This window comes from Macrobrachium rosenbergii, chromosome 23 (genome assembly GCF_040412425.1).
Source record: "Macrobrachium rosenbergii isolate ZJJX-2024 chromosome 23, ASM4041242v1, whole genome shotgun sequence".
NCBI lineage: Eukaryota > Metazoa > Arthropoda > Malacostraca > Decapoda > Palaemonidae > Macrobrachium > Macrobrachium rosenbergii.
In genome coordinates this window covers 43,232,300-43,254,468 of record NC_089763.1, presented here as the reverse complement: position 1 = coordinate 43,254,468, position 22,169 = coordinate 43,232,300, and the positions used below count along the sequence as shown (strand labels likewise).

Below are 22,169 nucleotides of genomic sequence, written 5' to 3'. Positions count from 1 at the left end.
ATTCCCCAAGTGTGAGTTTTTACCCCAAAACTGATTTTTTATTTCCCCGATCATACTTTTTGTCATATAGTGTCTCTTCAAAGCATAATAAATCCTTTTGTAACTGTCACAGAACACCTGACAGTGGTTTTTTATACGCAAAAATAAAAAAAAGCAAAGATAAAAAAGGGACAAAGACTGTACGAGTAACTAGTGGATCAAAACGTGAAAACATAACTGTTTTGGCAACATGCTGTGCTGATGGATCAGCACTAGATCCTTTAATTATATTCAAGGGTAAGAATATGCAATCATCATGGGTTGGAACTGCAGCATTACCAGAAACTCAATATGCTCTATCAGAGTCAGGCTGGATGAACGATTTTAGGACTTCTTCAAAGGTTTCGTAGAGAAAACAAAAGACACTCGCCCTCTTCTCCTGATTTGGATGGGCATCTCAGCCATACATCTGTAGAGACAATACTAGTGGCAAAAGTGAAAATATCAGTATCATCAAGCTTCCTGCACATTGTACAGATCTGTTACAACCATTAGACGTTGCTTGCTTTGCGCCTTTAAAATCATACTATGATGCAGCACTGCAACAGCATGTACATCAGACAGGGGCACGAGTGCCATAACAAAAATGTGGCTTTGTGAATATGCTGTGCAGTGTCTGGAAGCAGGGTCTTTCGACTGACAATGTAAAGGCAGGTTTTCGTGCTACTGGAATATATCCTTTGAATTCAGAAAAGTACAATAAAGATCGCCTTTGTCCTGTGAAATTGAAAACTTTCAAAACATGGCTGGACAGAGGGCGCCCAAAAGATGACGAAAATAATCCTGTGGTATTGGATGCTATGACTGATAAGGAGGCAAGCATCAACGACTCACAACTGATTCCATCATCAGCAATTCAGCAGGATGTTTCACAGAGATCTACTTTCACTAGCCAAGAAGTAACGCTAGTGCCTGGAGCAGATGTAGACAAGCGTCTTTTTGATCCATCAACCATAGCTCAAGAAGGATCACCAGGCTGCAGTTACTGGCTGGATGTTCAAGGCCCCACTGATAAAGATGAACTTCTTGAAGATATTAAGAAGGATATTCAGCAGCGAGGAACACTTTATGCTAAAAATTTGAGTTGGACGGATCTCGTCAATGAAATTCAAGCAAGGGCTCCAACAGGAATAAAGTTTAATATCCTGTTAGTAGCAAAGGAAAAGGAAACTTCACTGGAAGAGATTTTGAATTCAGAGGACGTAGTGGAACACATCCTCTCACAAAAAGAAAAATCAACATGCATAGCCAAATTATCACTCAAGGAGAATGCAGTAAGGAGCTTACAAGTCATCAGGTTCCGAAAGGAAGAATGAATATGAAGTTAAGCAAGAGAAAGAAAAAGGATCCTGAACCACTTTCCGACAGCACAACAACAGATGAAGAAATAAACTTGGAAAGTGATTCTGCTGATGACGTAAGTTTCAGTTTGGATAAAGATGAAAGGGACATGGAATGTGAACATGAAGTGGTACCAGCTCCAACAGAAACAGGCATTCCTGTAATATCAGAAGATTCTGTTGGAAAGTACTATGCAGTATACTACACTGAACCACGAATGATTTATTTTTGGGAAAATATTAAAAACCTTTACAAACGATGAAGGCGGCACAGTAACGAGAGCTCAAGTTGATTTCCTACAAAAGAAGAATATCTCCAGCAATCCCAAGGAATGGACCTGGATTGAGCGGAACAAGGACAAAAAGGACATTGATATTGTTGATACAACGTACATTTTCTACTGGCCAGAAGAACTTATGGTGAAGAAAGGTTTCTTTAGATTCCCAGATGAAATGGCATATGCTCGTCTAAAGAAGATAGAAAAGGATTTGTTAATTGAATTATAGCATGAGTATGCATGATTTACAATTCATACCAGAGAAATGATTTTCGTTTTGTTTATGGAAACTGTAATGAAAATTTTTTTTCACAATTAAATACCAAAATATACACTTTTTTGTTATCTTTTGATATGATTTAACTTTTGTTCATGTTAAACTTCCCATTTTGTATGGAAAAACGCATCTTAGTTTCTTACACATGTTTCTTTAGCCAAAAACAAACATGATTTGTTATTGCCTCGATGTGATTTTTTTTTACCCCATTTCAGGATAAAAATAAATCATCAAAAAATATTGTTAAAAAAAACATTAAAGGTCCTAGGCTCAATTCCTTTTCATGATTTACTTAACATTTAATATTGATAAATATGAAAAGGTTTAACTGGAAATAAAAAATCAAATAGAGGGAAAAATGAAAGTTTTGTGTTTTGATTGTTTTTTGCCCCACTTGACTATAATGTGCCTTCTGTGTTCGGTGTTGGCTCTCTTTCTCTTTCTTCTTCTCTTTCTCTTTCTATCACACCTCTTTCTCTCTCATTGTCACTTTCTCTCTCTCTCTCTTTCATTCTCATTCTCTCTTTCTTTCTCTCTCTCTCTCTCTCTCTCTTACTCTTTCTCTCTTTCTCTCTCTCTCGCCGGTGTACGCCGTCGGTTAGTTTCTTAAATTTCCCCGTATGATGGTAGGGAGAAATTCGGTTTCCTTCACCGTGTTGCTGTTCGGCTTTTTTTCTAAAATATTCCAACCAGAACAAGCCCACCCTTCCTTGAGAATGAACCGACGATGCAAAAGCAAGAAGACCAGCGGCCTGATCATGAAAAACAACCGGGGCCCCGCAGTGCAGGACCCCCTGAAGAAAACCAACGTGGTCTACCAATACAAATGCCCTGTTCGGGAATGCCCCGGCGCCTACATTGGGATGACCACGATGAGATTTTCCAAGAGGATCTCCTGCCACGCTCCGGAAGGCGCCCTCCATAATCACGCCAAGAATATCCACAATATTAGAATAACCCGAAAGGACATAATTCCTAATATCGGAATTATTGATAAGGCGACAGACCACCGCCGTCTCCGCCATCTGGAAGCCCTACACATCGGAAAGGAGAGACCTAGCCTCAACACCACGCAGGAGACGTCCCCCCTCCCGACGGTGGCACGTAGGGCGCCGCCCTCCAGCACCCCAAAGACGGGCGAACGAACCAATCAGGTGGTGCCCCATACTACCTTCCCAGTCTCCAACGTCCGCACGCGGAGGCCAGTGCGAGCATCGACCTCTGGGAGACGGTTTGGCCCAGGGGGTTAATCCCTTGAAGCAGCCAAGGAAAATTCAGCCCTCACAACACGGGACACTATAAATACCGTCTGACGACCCCATTCCAACCAGGACAAGCCCACCCTTCCTTGGGAATGAAACGATGATATGGGTGGAAACGCTGGAATTCCGCTACGCCCTTAGAACAACGACGAAGATTCTACACGAGAATACGACAAAGCCTGATTTCCAGAAACTCTACGGTGATCAAATGCCCCTTTAACTTCCATTTCTTTTTTGCAATAAAATTAATATTTCAAGAAACCAATTCCTTATCCAGACTATGAACATCGGCCAGTTATTAGCAAATATCAGCCCAGTTACTAGCAAATATCAGCCCTGACGAGAATAAAATAATAAGAAGAACTGAGAAGACCATATATAAAATCAATTCCACTGATGCTGCCATTCTCTTTAACAACACTTGCTTGAAAGAGGGTCTATTACCTTCAAATAATAATAATAATAATAATAATAATAATAATAATTGATAAAATCTCATAATAGCATGAGTCACTAAAACACTGAAGAAATCCCACAGCGGTGCAAATGTAAATATATTCTAGAGATATACATACAAACGAGAGCTTTCGAGAACCTGTTCGAGTCTCCTTCTCAATCTCATTGGTTGAGGAGAATCGAGTAGATTCTCGAAAGCTCTCGTTTGTATATATATTAATGTTATATATATATATATATATATATATATATATATATATATATATATATATATATATATATATTTCTGATTTATATCTGCATTTACACCACTGTGGATTTCTTCACCAATAATAATAATAATAATAATAATAATAATAATAATAATAATAATAATAATAATAAGTATCAAGAGCTGAAAATCGAAATAAGGAGGATATGGGAGATGCCAGTGGAAATTGTACCCATGATCACAGGAACGCTAGGCACGGTCCCAAGATCAATGAAAAGGAACCTGGAATTACTAGATGCCGAGGTAGCTCCAGGACTCTTGCAGAAAAGTGTGCTACTAGAAACAGCGCACACAGTGAGAAAAATGATGGACTCCTAAGGAGGTAGGATGCAACCCGGAACCCCACACTATAAAAACCACCCAGTCTAATAGGATGACTGTGATACACAAAAAAATACAGAAATAAATAAATAAAATAATATAAATAAATAAAAATAATAATAACAATAATTCCTATCTTTTCACATACGAATATCAAGACCCATATAATCCTGTTTAGGGAGTAAATACGCTTTCTGCCTCATTCAGTGTGAAAATCAGCACATTTTGAACAGAAATCCAAAAATTACACAACGCAGCTATAGCCATGAAAGGGTTAATTCAGGGATTTACCTGTTCCGCGGCCGTTACAAATCTCCCTCGTTGTCAATTAACCGGAGTTAATACTCCGGCTCCAGCCGAGGTTAACGGCCATTGTACACGAAGGTTTCAAAGGGGAATTAAGTGAAGAATGTCGTGGTATTATACGCTGTTTAGTTTGCTTACGCGGTTGCGCATATTCATGACGCGTTTATATTTGCATTACGATTTGGGAGGGCATATATACATACATACATACATACATACATACATACATACATACATATATATATATATATATATATATATAATGTGTGCACACACACACACATATATATATATATATATATATATATATATTTATATATATATAGAGTATATCTATATATAATGTGTGCATATTATATATATATGTATATATATACATATCTATCTATCTATATATATGTATATATATATACATATATATATATATATATATATATATATATATATATATATATATATATATATATATATATATATATATATATATATATATATATATATATATATATATACGTTTTGCTCCTTAGAATGGGCGACTCCTGGTAATTTTAGCCTCCCGGTTTTCAGCAGGAATTTCGTAATGAATTTGCAAAATTAGTGGCGTCCAGAGGCGCAGCAAAGGGAGTTGGGTTGTGGGGGGGGGCGTAAATGGGTGGAAGGGGGTCAGTCATCCCGGTTGGAAAATTCTTCTAGCGTATAATGACCGTTAATTAATCATTACTAATCTGACATCATTAACTAATCTGAGGTCATCGTGGTCCGACTTCACATATCATCCCCCCTCCCGACCAGGGAAAAAATCTACAACAAATTTACTGCGAGCTTGCGCGTGTTGATTGTCAGTGACGTCATTGTCAAAATTTACAGCTTATAAATCATTAAGACAATCGTGAATGTTCTACATCTCTGTGTATTTTTCACCTGGGTGTAACGACTCTTCTCGACAAGTCTGTTATATGTCGGGGTCTTCGTTGAGTGACTGCTGATCAGACGACTGTTGTGATAATGCGGCTGACATGTCAGGTCATCTATATTTCTCAATATAATTTATATTCGAACCCTGTTTTATACTAAAGTTTATTTCATTTTACATAATATCAGTTCCATCCCCTTACTCTGTATATCATTCTCATCTATCATTTTACGTACACAGAAAATTCTCAACAAAAATCCGAAACATTGTTTATAAACTCTGATAACCATAGTGTGAATTCCAGCACGTCGTCATGCAGTTAATCACGAAACAGAAGTTTTTACTTTTTTTTTTTTTGGTATAACTGAAGCCATTTATAATTTCTTTACTCATTCACCCAACAGCAACTTGAGATTTCTGTTAAGTGTGAAGCAGAAACCAAGTGTAGTGCCACAGAAAAGGCATCACGGTCTTATGTGAAAGAAAACTACATGAATTATTGAAGGGGCTGTCAGGACACCAAAGTGTGAATGGCAGCATGACCGAAGCACAAAGTGGTGTTCATAATATTCTGCTCCCATACTTTCATTTGATTTTCTTGTACCTTTTTTTCCCCTGGAAAAAATCTTACCGTCTATTAACCGAGCACAAAACGTCTTTAGGATTCAAAATATTTAACTTGGGAGAAGCAGTCACTGATCTTGGTATTTCGAAGGAGAAATGAAAATCAGCACATGAAAGTCCTGTCAAGAAGAACCTGGTGTGGACAAGGATCAATGTCAAACGTGGGACCTGACCAGTGAAGGAGGATAAGCAGGTCAAAAACGAATTCCAGGTGAAAATACAGCAGCTGCAGGATTGCGTGCTGAACAGGAAATCGTCACGTCAAGAAGACTGTTACGGCATGGACCGCTTGATTACACAACCGCGAGATTTTCTCGCTTGTGAGATTTAGATTCAGTATTTGGATTTCTCCTGGAAGTGCAAAATATTGTTCCTGGAGATTCTGAGAAAACAAATTTGCCAGAAAAAGGTTGTGGCCTAGCAAAAAGCTATCCTGGCGATACTGATGTATCACAGCTGTACAGAGAAATTTAAGAATGTGGATGCTGGAAAGTAAGAGAACACAGACTGATTTACCTCGACCTTAGGCTGCAACAGACTTTTGAACATTTACCGTTTCATATGACGAAGATTTTCTCCAAAATCTAAGAATAACTTTTCGCGAATATTGCTCAATACTGGGGTTTCTGTTGTAGTTGTGAAAGGTCCCTCTCCCTCTGCAAGGTCTAATTAATTCTCACTGACTTGGGAACCTAAGTGACTCAAGAATGGCAGAGTAATTTGGCAATATTAATTTTTCAAATGAGTTTAATACCTTAAATTCTGATTGTTTAATCTATGCAACTGCAGCAGCAAAAGCCACCATAATTTATATCTAACGTTACCATGAATACCATTACGCTACCTGTATAGGATCTAGTAAGAAATGTGCAGTTTTACGAAAAAGAAAAATAGTTAGGAAATTTATTTATCAGTTTGTTTCATAATCCACGTACACTACAAATGGCAGGGTTCTCGCATATAACTTGGGTTCCTAATTAAGGAGATATCAGAAATTTATTCTGCACACTTCCAAGATTACACTGGCTATGTAATTTTGAAGAATGCTAGATGACTTAGTTATTAAAATGGTTTGAAAATCACCTAAGAACACCTAGTACGCGATACTTTATTTAGTTGTAGCTTTGTAGTTGATGATAACTTTAAGAAGGTATGGGGAGCAAAAGTTTAGTTTATATATATATATATATATATATATATATATATATATATATATATATATATATATATATATATATATATATGATCAACTATAAAACTACAGCTAGTGAATTATCGCCTACTAGTTGTTCTTAGATAATTTTCAAACCATTTTAATAGCCAAGTCATCTAGCGTTCCTCAAAATTACATAGCTAGTGTAATCCTGGAAGTGTACAGAATAAATTTCTGATATATATATAATATATATATATATATATATGTGTGTGTGTGTCTCTGTGCTTATATATGTATATGTATAAAAGATGGTGGTTTCAGAAAAAGCAAGAAGTCAACTAATGTCCCGTTCAGACCTTCAATTGCTAAAACGTTTCGCTATCCCATTTAATGCGTGTGTGGGAGAGAGAGAGAGAGAGAGAGAGAGAGAGAGAGAGAGAGAGAGAGAGAGAGAGAGAGAGAGAGAGTGGATTCTAAACGTGGATTTTACGCTATCCACGACATTGGTTTTCCAGTCTAATGTTCCCCAAAATAATCCCAAGATCATCATTTCTCCCGGAAAGTGTTCGACCGTTCTCTCTTTCAGAAAACGGAGATGTCATTCCCTTACCAGCAGCAAGGTAATACGAGGGAATATCGGATATTTCTAATACCTGGGTGGTAAAGATTTTTATTCAAAGTAAGGGATAAATCCACTGAATGGCCTACACTACCAAATGCGTGTTACTAACTTACACGCACACATGCTCCATATGTTTAACAGAATACTAATATTCTGGGGGTGAGTTTTAAGATGAAGTGCAGTGCCGGGTGGCCAGAATGGAAGTATTCGGTGATTTCACTGAATTTTTTTTTTAAAGGAAGCCATATGTAATGGCATCTTAGAAAACCAAAGTAGAGTAAAGCATGATAATTTAAGACAAAAATTTTTAAAAATCACCATGCTGAAAATTTCATATATGAAATATAACTTCCTTGCTTAAGTTGCATTTTAAAAGTATTATACCCATTGTCAGGTAAAGAAATAAACATAACTCTATCAGTAAGGGGAAAAAATCACACAAAGTTAAAAAAATGTCTTATAATAATGTGAAAAATAACTTCCTGGCCAAAGTGGTAGTTGAAAAGTAGTATAGATGGACTGGCAATTGTGGGGATGGAAGTATCTGATAACACGCAATCAGCAAGGGGAGGGGGCGTGGCCTGTGTCGTAGTTTAAAATTTACTCCAATCCCGATGAAGCGTAATCATGCATACAAGAGGAAAATTTGGATTTCTGTTGAATATTGAAGGTTATCTGGACAATTTTTCCCCTGCTATCTTTTCCAATATCCGATATTACCGAAGTGCGACCTACCACAAGTATTACGGAAAACTCATCAGCCAAAGCTAAAGGCTGTCCTATTTTTTCTTTGTTTTTTATCCTTTTCTTATTCTAAGATGGCTGTTACGCAGAACCTTTCTTGCAAAATCTCTCTTTAGAGAAAGCTTAAGCTATAGGACGCGGCCTTGGGATTTAATAAAAGTGACGCTTTCCTTCGGAAATTTGAGCTTGGATCCAATTATCTTTTTTTCCATTTCTTCTCCTTTTTTGCGTCAAGAAAGCAATTAAGCGTCAAATGAAGTAATAACAGCACGGGTAAAGCAGTTAGGAAATCCGGTCAAGGCGAGGGAGAAATGTTACGAAAGGAACATAGAAGAAAATAGGATTAACATAATTTAAATGCCGGTCCTTTAACATTCAGGATCAAATAAAAAGAACGGAACAGTCTCCCTTAGGATACTGTACAATTAAAACCTCAAAAGCTCGAGCGAAGTTGCATTGTAATACTACCCTAACACAATTCCCCTTGTATTTTACTCATTTATTAGTATTTTAATCTAATTATTTATTAATTTACTTACCTTTTTTATTTTCTCAGAACTAATCTCTTTCTGTATTTACTATCTTCTGTAACTTCTTTCAAAAGAACACTATATTCTTTGGAAGCTTGAATTTCAAGTCAATGACCCCTGTAGGGGTTTATCTTCTGAACAATAATAATAATAATAATAATAATAATAATAATAATAATAATAATAATAATAATCCCGTCCATTGATGTTGCTGCCGAATGCCATAGTACAACGATTTCCCTAATATCGCAGCCATACCAACTCTGTTGAATTCTTGATCTTTGCTGGAAACTATGGCAAATCGAGCAAACTCCCAAACTCTGTTGCAAGTCTCCTAACTCTTCCTATTCAGATGAGGATGCTTTTCACAGAACCACACACTTGGTATTAGGTTTCACTCGATATTAGGGCGTCGAAGTTGTATTTTCAGTGTGCAATTTCATAGGTGACCAGAAGTCCAGCGGGCTCCTTAACATTATGCATTGAAATTATATAGACAGCATAAAATGGTATTCCCATAATTAGTTCTATGCTTTATAATGAAAATGCATTAATATAATTATAGAGAACAACTGCTTCATTTACCACTGACCTTGCAAACGATAATTATTTTTCCATAGTTACCAAATTATTAATTTTTTAAATTCAAAATTAAGAATATATATTTAAATTCTTTGAATTATAAATGGGCCACCACTAGAAGCACAGGCCACTTTTGGCCAGTTGGCATGGGGTTGGGCGACCCTGCTCTCTACCTACGCAGACGCTAATGGGACCCTTTATAAAAACAAATGCTGTTAGCATACTCGGTGGTCCTGACCAAACCCACCGTCTCTTGAAACTTGACTGATCGAGACCCAGCAATATAGTGAACACACTGCCGTCAAATTTTCACCGCTGGTCAACCAGAAAAGTACCCGATTCACCTCTCTAAACACCTTTTCCACGAAAACCGCGCCCCTCCTTCCCTTAACGGTGCCACTTGAGTAAAAGGTAAAGAAACATAATGGGACTGTAGGCTGTCCCTTCGTGCACAGACCCATTCATACTGTTACAATCCCATCTGCATTATTGCTGATACTATTCTAAACCAAAGTAAAGAGAGCAGTGAGTCACATTTCTATACCACTCACAGGACTCGTCCGAAAGACTTGGTAAAAATAGGAGCGACGTAATGCTGAAGAAGTTGGACACCAAAGTACCAGGCGTCCAGAAAGGTCGGATTAAAAGTAAAAGGCAGTTAGAAATGGAATTGGGCTCCTGAAGAGACCCACTAAAGAACATTGAGTATCATTTAGAGTGTGCCGCGCAAGGCACATTGTGGGCCTACCTCTCAATAAAACCCCAATTATCTGTATGTTATACGCATATTATTACGACTGAAAAGGCTTAGGCCTATTAAAGACCTCATAATAAACTTACATATGGCACCTCGTTAGTCGAGAGAAAGAGAGGGAGAGAAATCAAAAAGGAAAGTAAAGGGTCCGTGTTTCTATTTCTCAAAAGAAAGATAAAAAAAGACTGCAGCAGGAAAAAAGACCAGAGAAAGAAAAAAGGCAACATGGTCTTTTCTTAACTTATGACAGATGAATGTCTTATCCATTCTAAAAAAAAAAAACACTTTCCGCGATTATTAAAGGGCTAGTTTAAACAACACTAACGTTTTATTGCAAGAAAAAACAAGTAAAAAACGCACCGAAGTTTCTTCAGCGCAATCGAGTTTTCTGTACAGCCGCTACAGCGCATGATCAGGGCCACCGAAAATAAATCTACCTTCCGGTTGTTCCGGTATACTGCTGTATGAGCCGCAGCCCATGAAACTTTAACCACGGCCCGGTGGTGGCCTACCTTATATCGTTGCCAGAAGCACAATTATGGCTAACTTTAACCTAAAGTAAAATAAAAACTACTGAGGCAAGAGGGCTGCAATTTGGTATGTTTGAAGATTGGAGGGTGACTGATCAACATACCAATTTGCAGCCGTCTAGCCTCAGCAGTTTTTACGATCTGAGGGCGGACAGAAAAAGTGTGGACGGACAGACAAAGCCGGGACAATAGTTTTCTTTTACAGAAAACTAAAACGGGAAGCGACAGACCTCCAGCCTATTAAATGAACGAAGGTTAGATAAGAGTCAGGAAAAACAGAGGCAGGAAGGGAAGTCCAAACCTTACCTTGGCAGTAAAGGGAACGAACCAAGCAAGGATGAATCATTACAACAATGAAATATTTTACAGACGACGCTGACCGCAGTTGCTGTCACGCCAGACTACGGTATCAAATCAATCATTCAGTCGATGTTCACATCCAGAATGGTTTGTGGATTAAGAAGTAGATGTTTTAAAGAAAGCAAATGGAAATAAATAATGGAAGCGCAGATCGAAGGTGAAAGGCATTTAAGCATTCCCAAGAATAATGGACGATAGCTGCAGCTTCCTCATTTCTTGTCAATTATTAGACCCCTGAGGTTAACGAAGTCTGTCATACTTGATTATTTTGTCTCTTGACGCCGTGATGGACAGATTTATATATATAAATCTGCATGCCTGACAGATATTGCGGTGCTATTTTTCTAAGACATTTCCACCAACTGGAAATAATGTTGATAACATTTCCTAAAGATTCATAACAGATTAAATCAAAGAAAATAATACTGATAACATTTCCAAAAAGATTCATAAGATTAAATCGGAGAAAATAATGTTGATAACATTTCCATAAAGATTCATAACAGATTAAATCATAGAAAATAATGTTGATAACATTTCCAAAAAGATTCATAACAAACTATCAACAACCTCCGAAAATGCACAGAGGAATTGATGTGAAGAAAAGACTATAAAAACAAGATGAGCAGAGAGGTGGTTGTGGTGTTGGGGAGAGAGAGAGAGAGAGAGAGAGAGAGAGAGAGTAAAGGTACTCAGAACAAATGTGAAAATTTCTGAAGGAACGTCTACCGGACAGAGAGAGAGAGAGAGAGAGAGAGAGAGAGAGAGAGAGAGAGAGAGAGAGAGAGAGAGAGAGTAAAGGTACTCAGAACAAATGTGAAAATTTCGAAGGAACGTCTACAGAGAGAGAGAGAGAGAGAGAGAGAGAGAGAGAGAGAGAGAGAGAGAGAGAGAGAGAGAGAGAAACGAGTTGGGATTGTGGTACAGGAAGGAGAGGCGTGTTCGACGGCATAACATGTCGCATACCATGCGCAGTAACGGTCGACGAGGCCATTCTCTCATTCGGAAAACTTAATTTACTATCCAGTTTGTACTGTCAATCTCCACATTGTCAACTCCACAAAGAGGTCCGGACTACGGAGTGTCACTCATCCCCGCTACCGATGCCGAGTGGAGACACACTAAGATTGATAGACTGACTGATTTTAGGCATGCATGCCAAGCACTTGGGCAACTTACGCCATTCAGCGCTGAAACGGAAATTGACAGTAAAAGGTTTGAAAGGGGTAACAGAAGGAAAACCTCAAAGCAGTTGCACTATGAATCAATTGTTAGGAGAGGGAGGAAAGCAAGATGGAAGAAAGAGATTATGAACAGAGATACAGTAATTGGAATGAAAGGGGTTGCAGCTAGGGGCCGAAGGGACGCTGCGCAAAGTACCTTAAGTAATGCCTACATTGCACCACACGAGGTGCACTGACGGCACTACCAGCCAACGGGGGATGAAATTGAAATCCGGAAACAAGAACTTGTCCGGACACTCGTGGAGAAGCCTATAAGTTTCTTACCATCGGGAACCTGTAGATCTGGAACCTGGAAGCGCCAGGTATAGACCTGGCTTAAACCCCAGGTAATGAGACTGATTTTTGGGAAGTTTCTGAAGGTAGGAAAGAAAGACTAAGAGCTGCAAGGAACATAATGGGACTCTGAAGGAGGTTATTCGCTCTATACACTTTTTCTGCGAGGGAGTAATTGGTAATTAGGATAATCCTGGGAATTCACCGTATGGTGTAGGTATACACCGGGGAGGGAGAGAGAGAGAGAGAGAGAGAGAGAGAGAGAGAGAGAGAGAGAGAGAGAGAGAGAGAGAGAGAGAGAGAGACTCGTTATAGGTACTCAGAACAAAAGTGAACACTTCAAAGGAACGTCCACATATGATACTCATACTTACAGAGAGAGAGAGAGAGAGAGAGAGAGAGAGAGAGAGAGAGAGAGAGAGAGAGAGAGAGAGAGAGATAATCGTTAAAGGTACTCTAGAAAAAGTCAACATTTTAAAAGGAACGCCTACCGAATGATATTCATACTTAGAGAGAGAGAGAGAGAGAGAGAGAGAGAGAGAGAGAGAGAGAGAGAGAGAGAGAGAGAGAGAGAGAGAGACTTGTTAAAGGTACTCAAGAAAAAGTGAACGTTTTAAAGGAACGTCTACCGGATGATATTCCTACTTAGGAGAGAGAGAGAGAGAGAGAGAGAGAGAGAGAGAGAGAGAGAGAGAGAGAGATATGTCAAAGGTACGCTAGAAAAAATGAACATTTTAAAAAAACGTCTAACGAATGATATTCAACAACTTAGATTGAGAGAGAGAGAGAGAGAGAGAGAGAGAGAGAGAGAGAGAGAGAGAGAGAGATTCGTTAAAGGTACTCACGAAGAAATAAACATTTTTAAAGAGCTGTTAATCAGCTCAGTGGTCTAATAAAAACTAAGGTATACTTAACTTTTTTAAAGAACGTCTATCGTATGATATTAGCACTTAGAGAGAGAGAGAGAGAGAGAGAGAGAGAGAGAGAGAGAGAGAGAGAGAGAGAGAGAGAGAGAGAGAGAGAGAGAGAGACTCATTAAAGGTACTCAGAACAAAAGTGAACACTTCAAAGGAACGTCCACATATGATACTCATGCTTACAGAGAGAGAGAGAGAGAGAGAGAGAGAGAGAGAGAGAGAGAGAGAGAGAGAGAGAGAGAGGAGCGCTAATTCCAGCAAGATAAAAGAACAAAATGCTGAAGGGGAATATCTACCATGCGATAAAATTTTATGGATAAGTTTTAGGCAAGTTCCTGGCAAATTTAATTTGTTCCATTAGAATTTATGTAAATAACAATAAGTAAATAACAAAGATATAAAATCTACAAAAACCGAGGGCTCCAAAGTTCCACAACAAATAACTGAGGCGTCCGGAGCAATAAAAAAAAAACAAAAATAAAGACCAAATGCTAATAATGGGACTGCCAAGATAATAATAATAATAATAATAATAATAATAATAATAATAATAATAATAATAATAATAATACTAATAATAATAATAATAATAATATACGAAGTGAATAGATCCTCTTTTAAAGAGCTTTCGTTGAAAAGAATGCAGCATCAGTTGAATCGATTTTATACAAGGTTTTTTCAATTCTTATTAAAATGAGAAAGTAGTAAAAGGAATTGAAGAGACCTCGTGTAAAATCAGTTCAACTGATGCTGCCATTCTTTTAACCGAATAATAATAATAATAATAATAATAATAATAATAATAATAATAATAATAATAATAATAATAAATAAATAAATAAATATATAGTACTCATAGTGGCATGAGTCTTGAAATGGAGAAACAAATCCACAGTTGTGTATGGGTACATCCGTTTAAAACTAAATCTCTAAAGAGACCTTCCGGGAGTCTGTTCGATTCCCCTCTTCAGATTCCCGAAAGCTCTCTGCAAAGATTTATTCTTAAATATGTGTACCCATACGTAACTGTGGATTTGTTTCTCCAATAATAATAATAATAATAATAATAATAATAATAATAATAATAATAATAATAATAATAATAATAATAATAATAATAATAATAATAATAGTCACTTACAGCAATCAGCTTCATCCTCTCCTCTGGGACAATGCTTTTGCAGATCGCAGAAGAAGCGCTGCTCCAGACACACGGTGCCGTTTTCTCCACAAGGAAACCAGCCTAGGCTACACGTCCCTGAAAAAAAAAGAAGAAAACAACGTGAAGGCTTTTCTTTTCTATTCGTCTTATTTGTGAATGAAACCATAACGTGAATGGTTTAGTTACGAAATCCCTTATTTGTGAATGACAGAGTAACGTGAATGGTTTAGATACTAATTCCCTTATTTGTGAATGGCAGAGTAACGTGAATGGTTTGGGTACTAATTCCCTTATTTGTGAATGACAGAGTAACGTGAATGGTTTGGGTACTAATTCCCTTATTTGTGAATGACAGAGTAACGTGAATGGTTTAGATACTAATTCCCTTATTTGTGAACGGCAGAGTAACGTGAATGGTTTGGGTACTAATTCCCTTATTTGTGAATGGCAGAGTAACGTGAATGGTTTAGATACTAATTCCCTTATTTGTGAATGGCAGAGTAACGTGAATGGTTTAGATACTAATTCCCTTATTTGTGAATGGCAGAGTAACGTGAATGGTTTAGATACTAATTCCCTTATTTGTGAATGGCAGAGTAACGTGAATGGTTTAGATACTAATTCCCTTATTTGTGAATGACAGAGTAACGTGAGTGGTTTAATTACAAATTCCCTTATTTGTGAATAAAAGAGTAACGTGAATGGTTTGGTTACTAATTTTCTTATTTGTCAATGAAATATTAACGTAAATGCTTCCATTTCTATTTTTCTTATTTGTGAATAAAAGAGTAACTTGTATTGTAGAGTTACTGATTTTCCTATTTGCAAATTACAAACTAATGTGAATGGTTTGGTTTATGTTTCTCTTAACTGTGAGAGATAAAGGTGAGTGAATGTTTTCCAGTTCTATTCCTCTTGCCTGTGAAGGAAAAAATATCGCTAATGGTTTGAGCGTGATTTCTCTGATTTATGAATGAAAAAATAAATAAATAAATAAATAAATGCGAATACTTTGATATCTATTTTTTGGGGGGGTTAATGAAAAATAACGTGAAAGGTTTGATTTATAATTCTATTTTCTGTGAATGTTAAAATAACGTGAATGTTTTGATTTCTACGCCGCTTACTTGTGAATGAAAAAATAAAGTGAATGCTTTAATCTCCATCTCCCTCTTTAATGAATGAGATATAGATCGAATATCTCCAATGCCTTTTTTTCCTCTTTGGCTAAAGAATTAATACCCCGAATATCTTTATTTCTATTTCTCTGTTTAGCGATACTTACAATGTTACCGATATGTCAGTTTCTACTCTCCTACTTCGCGCCATCTAAAAACCATTTAGACGCGATCTGATAAGTCTCTTCAGGCAATGTAGTGGGAATCAATAATTTTTTGAAAAATAATTTATAACAAACCATTGAATGAAATAATTTTATGAACAAATGCGCTAATGATGTTGTAAACGTTAGGAAGATTTAAAATTAGGAATATTCAAATAAAAATAAATTCTAAAAACCCAGAAAATGAAATGATTTTATGAAAAAATGAGGTAATGATGAGGTAAACGTCAAGACGATTTCAAACGTAGGAAGATTAAAAAAAAAAAAAAAAAAAGTGACAGCCAACTCTGAAGGTTTGAAATGTAGCCGAATCTTCACGCAAAAAGAGGTCCTGTATTCTCACTACTGAAAACATGAAATATTCACATTCAATACAAGGCAGCCTAAAAGGCCACGGTACCTCTGTCGATTATCTACTCTTCAAAAGATCGGAGTCTTGAGTAGGATACAGTAATAGGCTTAAAAGCAATTGCATACATTGCATGTATACATATTCCATGACAAAAGAAAAACACTAGTCACTAGTCCTTATGCAGGATAAAGGAATAATTTTTAAAGCGGCTGTATATACACTGCATAAAAAATACCACTAGTTAACTAGCCGTCAATAATGCTCGCTAATTATATAAACATTCCTTAACAAAAAAAAAACTATGAGCCACTAGTCCCGAATCTCGCTCACTTTACTCTCAACGAAACTCTCCGTTTATATCCCGTAGATTTTATCTCGACACTTCGTATCTCAGATGAGCTGTCAACTTGCCCATTAACTTCTTGATTTAGTTATCAGTCAATCACGAATGCTAATAGTCATAACCATCATAGGAAGGGGATGAGCTTCATGAATGAGCGATTGGTGAAGTCATCAATCAACTGTCACGGCCAATAATCACAACTGTCAGAGACGGGTTATGTTAATTTATAACAATTTTAAATTTTGTGCTGTATCCTTAAGAAAACCATTGCATCGTATTACCACGAATAAGAGAAATATTATTGCCCGAAGGAAAGAAAGACATTCACAAACAAATAACCACACACCCACATATATATAAATCTATATAAATTATATATATAAAAATATGGGTGTATTGCCTGAAGGAAAGAAAGTCATTCAAACAAATAAACACACACACACCCATATACTGTATATATATATATATATATATATATATATATATATATATATATATATATATATATATATATATATATGTGTATGTGTGTGTGTGTGTGTGTGTGTGACTATGTGTGTGTATTGCCCGAAGGAAAGTCATACACACACACAACCACACACACACCCATATATATATATATATATATATATATATATATATATATATATATATATAGATATATATTATATATACACACAAATACATATGGGTGTGTGTATGTGTGTGATTTAACGTGCACGACAAATAAAGCAGAGCCCACTTGAATGAAATGGAAGATGAAGATACCCAGTGCTCTCGTGGTACTTCATCACATTTTTGTTATACATTTGTCTTTGCATGATATTAGTGACATATACACACACACATGTTGTATACACACACACACACACACACACACATATATATATATATATATATATATATATATATATATATATATATATATATGTGTGTGTGTGTGTGTGTGTGTGTGTGTGTGTTCAAATTCACGTGTCTGTAAACATATGCATGCAAACACCTCTGCGTAAAGAGGGTGCAATTACCTAAAAAAAAAACATTATTTATAAATCTCTCTCTCTTCTTCTTCACACTATCTTCCAATCACTAAGCCGATTCAAACGAGCAGTTTTTGTTCCGATCATCGGTCCGTCGAGTAGAGGCTGTCGCGATTTCTTTTACGTATTATGTAGCGGAACTGTTGACATGACTGCTTGTTGAGCTGACGTCGGCCGTCGCCTGCCAACAGCTCTCTGACCGCTCGCCACCAAGGTCCAAAGACTTTGCTTACCACTACCCCGGTGGATCGCTTATGATGGTTCGTACCTGTGCATTTCACGACTTACAATTGCCGCTTTGTCTCCTATATCGAACTATAAAATTTAGGCCTTAGGCTTAAGGCCAAACGCTAAGACTCACGAGATCACTCCAGAGCTGAAAGGGAAATTGGGAGTAAAAAATATTTCAAAGGTGTAACAGGAGGAAAAAAAAAAGTTAAGTACACCTTAGTTTAACCAGACCACTGAGCTGATTAACAGCTCTCTAGGGCTGGCCCGAAGGATTAGACTTATTTTTACGTGGCTAAGAACCAATTCATTTCTCGCTATGATGTGGTTCGGATTCCACAATAAGCTGTAGGTCCCGTTGCTAGGTAACCAACTGGTTCTTAGCCACGTAAAATAAATCTAATCCTTCGGGCCAGTCCTAGGAGAGCTGTTAATTAGCTCAGTGGTCTGGTTAAACTAAGATATGCTTAGGCTATTGCACCGTAAGTTTTTTTTTTAACATATGATGTGACTTCCGTAGATATAATCAAATACATGCCCCATTCATATTGTTCACTAGGCTATATATAGTCCTATCGCACCTTAATACTTGATGAAAATTTTATCTTTCCCAAGCTGAAGAATACTTTGAACTTTCCTTTTTCATTAACTGCAGTCTGATGCCATTTCTGCCTTGTCCCAGTATGTGTATTAAAAAGTTTATTTTCAGTGTACTGCCTTACTGTCTTTGAGGTACGAATGGTTTTGATTCTTAATGAAATGTTAAAACACAAACAATGTCATCTGTATTTTCAGGGTTTAGTGTTCTTCTGGAAATGGAGAACCTGCGACTCACAATGCCGAAGACATTTTCAACAACCCTTCGCCATCATCTGCAGCTGGCACAGACGATTTCTTGAGTGGGTAATTGCGTAAAAGGAATAGCCTCTCTCTCTCTCTCCTCTCTTTATATATATATATATATATATATATATATATATATATATATATATATATATATATATATATATATATATATATATATATATAGAATCTAATGGTCACTTTTTACATACACACATATACATATATATTACATGTTTAATATAGTTACTTTTAAATACTACTACTACAACTAAAAATATTTTGTTTATTATAAGATATATGATATATATATATATATATATATATATATATATATATATATATATATATATAAATAAATGAATTTTTATCACAGGTGGGTGATTCGATTATATACAAGCATTAATTTGTAGGTGGAGTCGGCTACAAACGTGGCCGTGTGGTTAATATCCATTCTGAGTTCTCTAACTCGCCCACGAAATAATATATTTTCATACATGTTACCTGAAGGGAATTTTTGGTTGATAATAAGTTCGTCGTCTCGTGATGGCATTTATTTAACCACGGAAGACAAGAACTAAATAACTACTTTGACGCGATTTTAACCACACGGCCAACAAGTGAGGTAATAAGTCGAAATAATGATACCGACTCCCACCTACAAATCCCCTTCGAACTCAGGCATTTGTATTTAGAATCGATATCAACCCACCTCTGCCATGCTAACCATGTAGTGCGTTTGTCGCACGCAGCCATATTATGAATTAATTTTTATCACTTGTTGGCCGTGTGGGTAAAATCGCGTCACTGTAGTCCTGAATTCTTGTCTTCCGTGGTTCGAGCCTACGAAACGACGAACTTATTATCAACTAAAAAATTCCCTTTCGTGCAACATATATGAAAATATATTATTTCCGAGGTAGAGCGAATTGGATATTAAAGGACGTTTGTAGCTTAATGTTTGTATATGAATCACGGTGATGTGATAAAAATTCATTCATAATATGGCTGCATGCGACAAACGCACTACATGGTTAGCATGGCAGAGGTGGGTTGATATCGATTCTAAACACAAATACCTGAGTTCGACGGGGATTTGTAGGTGGGAGTCAGTATCTACTATTTCCTCACTTGTTGGCCGTGTGGTTAGAATCGCGTCACTGTAGTCCTGGTTCTTGTCTTCCGTGGTTCGAACCCACGAGACGACGAACTTATTATCAACTAAAAAATTCCCCTTTGGGTAACTATATAAAAATATATTATTTCCGAGGTACAGCGAATTGGATATTATTAAAGGACGTTTGCAGCTTAATGCATATATATATATATATATATATATATATATATATATATATATATATATATATATATATATATATATATATACATATACTAAATAATGTTCAAACCGTAATCGAAGATGTTTCAAGTTCTTCAACTGCAATGTGTGGTTTATTTTAAGATTAACTAATTTTAAACCAATAATATATATATACACATTACGTAAAGCTCTTCTCTTTTCTCCAACAAATTGTAATTATTTCTTGTGGAGGTATTGAACGTCAACGAATTGTGTTTTTCTCTGTCAAGTTGTTTGATTTTGAAGTCAATAAGTACACTTAGCCTTGAACAAACTGAAGTATTGGTAGATATTTACAATATCGTCTACCAATTCTACAGAGGATCCAACGTTCTCCCTTACACTTTTCCTCTTTCAGTGACTCTTAAAGCCACAACCCCTTCTCCTTCCCACTATATCTTTCTCCCTATCCGTCTGTCAGAGAGCAATTTCCGCTTATTACTGAAGCTTCGAGACCAACCCACGACGACGGAGCGGGAACGAGTTACATGAATATACGAACCGACGGGCAACGCAGAAACAGGTCCTGCGAATTGGCAAATGGTACAGCCACAAAAAGATGACGTAATAGAGGCGTGATCTCGCTTTGTTTACATTCCTTTTTTTTCCCGAGAGCCTTCCTCATCATCCAACTTCCAGCTTCCTTCTCTCTCATCTGTCAACACAGTGCCTCTGTCGACTTCCTGTCAATCAGACTATCGGGTTTCCCCGCCGTTTCATATCTCTGTCTCCCGCTCTTTCTCTTCCTAGTTCTATTTCTTGATGTGTATTTTTGGCTTTTCTGCTCGCTTCGGTGAGAATCGTTCAAATGTGTTTTGCATTTTAGAGCAGTTTTCGTGCTTCTTATATTTATCTGAGTCAAAAGGCACCTGTAAACAACATAGAGTAACTCACACATCACACAGATACGTTCACACAAACACAGGCAGGCAGACAGATACAGATAGAAAACTGACACACATATGCATCTATATATATATATATATATATATATATATATATATATATATATATATATATATATATATATATATATAATATACATACATACACCACGTATTTAGTATACCGTGTGCTTCTTGCCAATATTCTCAGTACTGTACATTAACACTTCAAGATAGAATATACAACTAATTTATACATACATAGATGGTCAGGCGAAATACTCCGGTATATATACTGTACATACAAGCATCATACTGCATATATGTCTTCCACTTCGATATTCCACAAGCCAAAAATAAAATTGGAAGTGTCAAAGAGGAAACAGATTAAACTCCACAAGAAATGAGACGTCGGAAGAAGTTCCACATCGATTCTCTCATTCGGGAATCTTGAATTAGAAAGGCGCTGTTTGGACACTCGTCATCTATATATCTTCCTCAAGCCAGTCACTGGGAATGAATTTCAGATCAGTCAAATCTCTCTCTCTCTCTCTCTCGTGAAACATGCAGTTTTCTCCGTCTCTCGGTCTGATTATACCTCTGTCAGAATGTTTAATTAGAAATAAAAAAAATCTTCAGCTGTCATTTAATACTATTTCAATATTTTCTGAAGAAAATCATTGCCATTTGGTTTTTTAATTTCTGAGTAATTACGTTATTCAATTCAGAGAGAGAGAGAGAGAGAGAGAGAGAGAGAGAGAGAGACAACATAGTTTCCAGTATCATATATATCTACAAGTAAACACAAATTTTATACAG

At 36.7% G+C, this 22,169-nt stretch overlaps 1 pseudogene; it reads right to left on the bottom strand.

The window, feature by feature from the left end:
- LOC136851567 (relaxin receptor 2-like) overlaps positions 1-22,169 on the bottom strand; it is a 352,585-nt pseudogene that overhangs the window by 134,531 nt on the left and 195,885 nt on the right.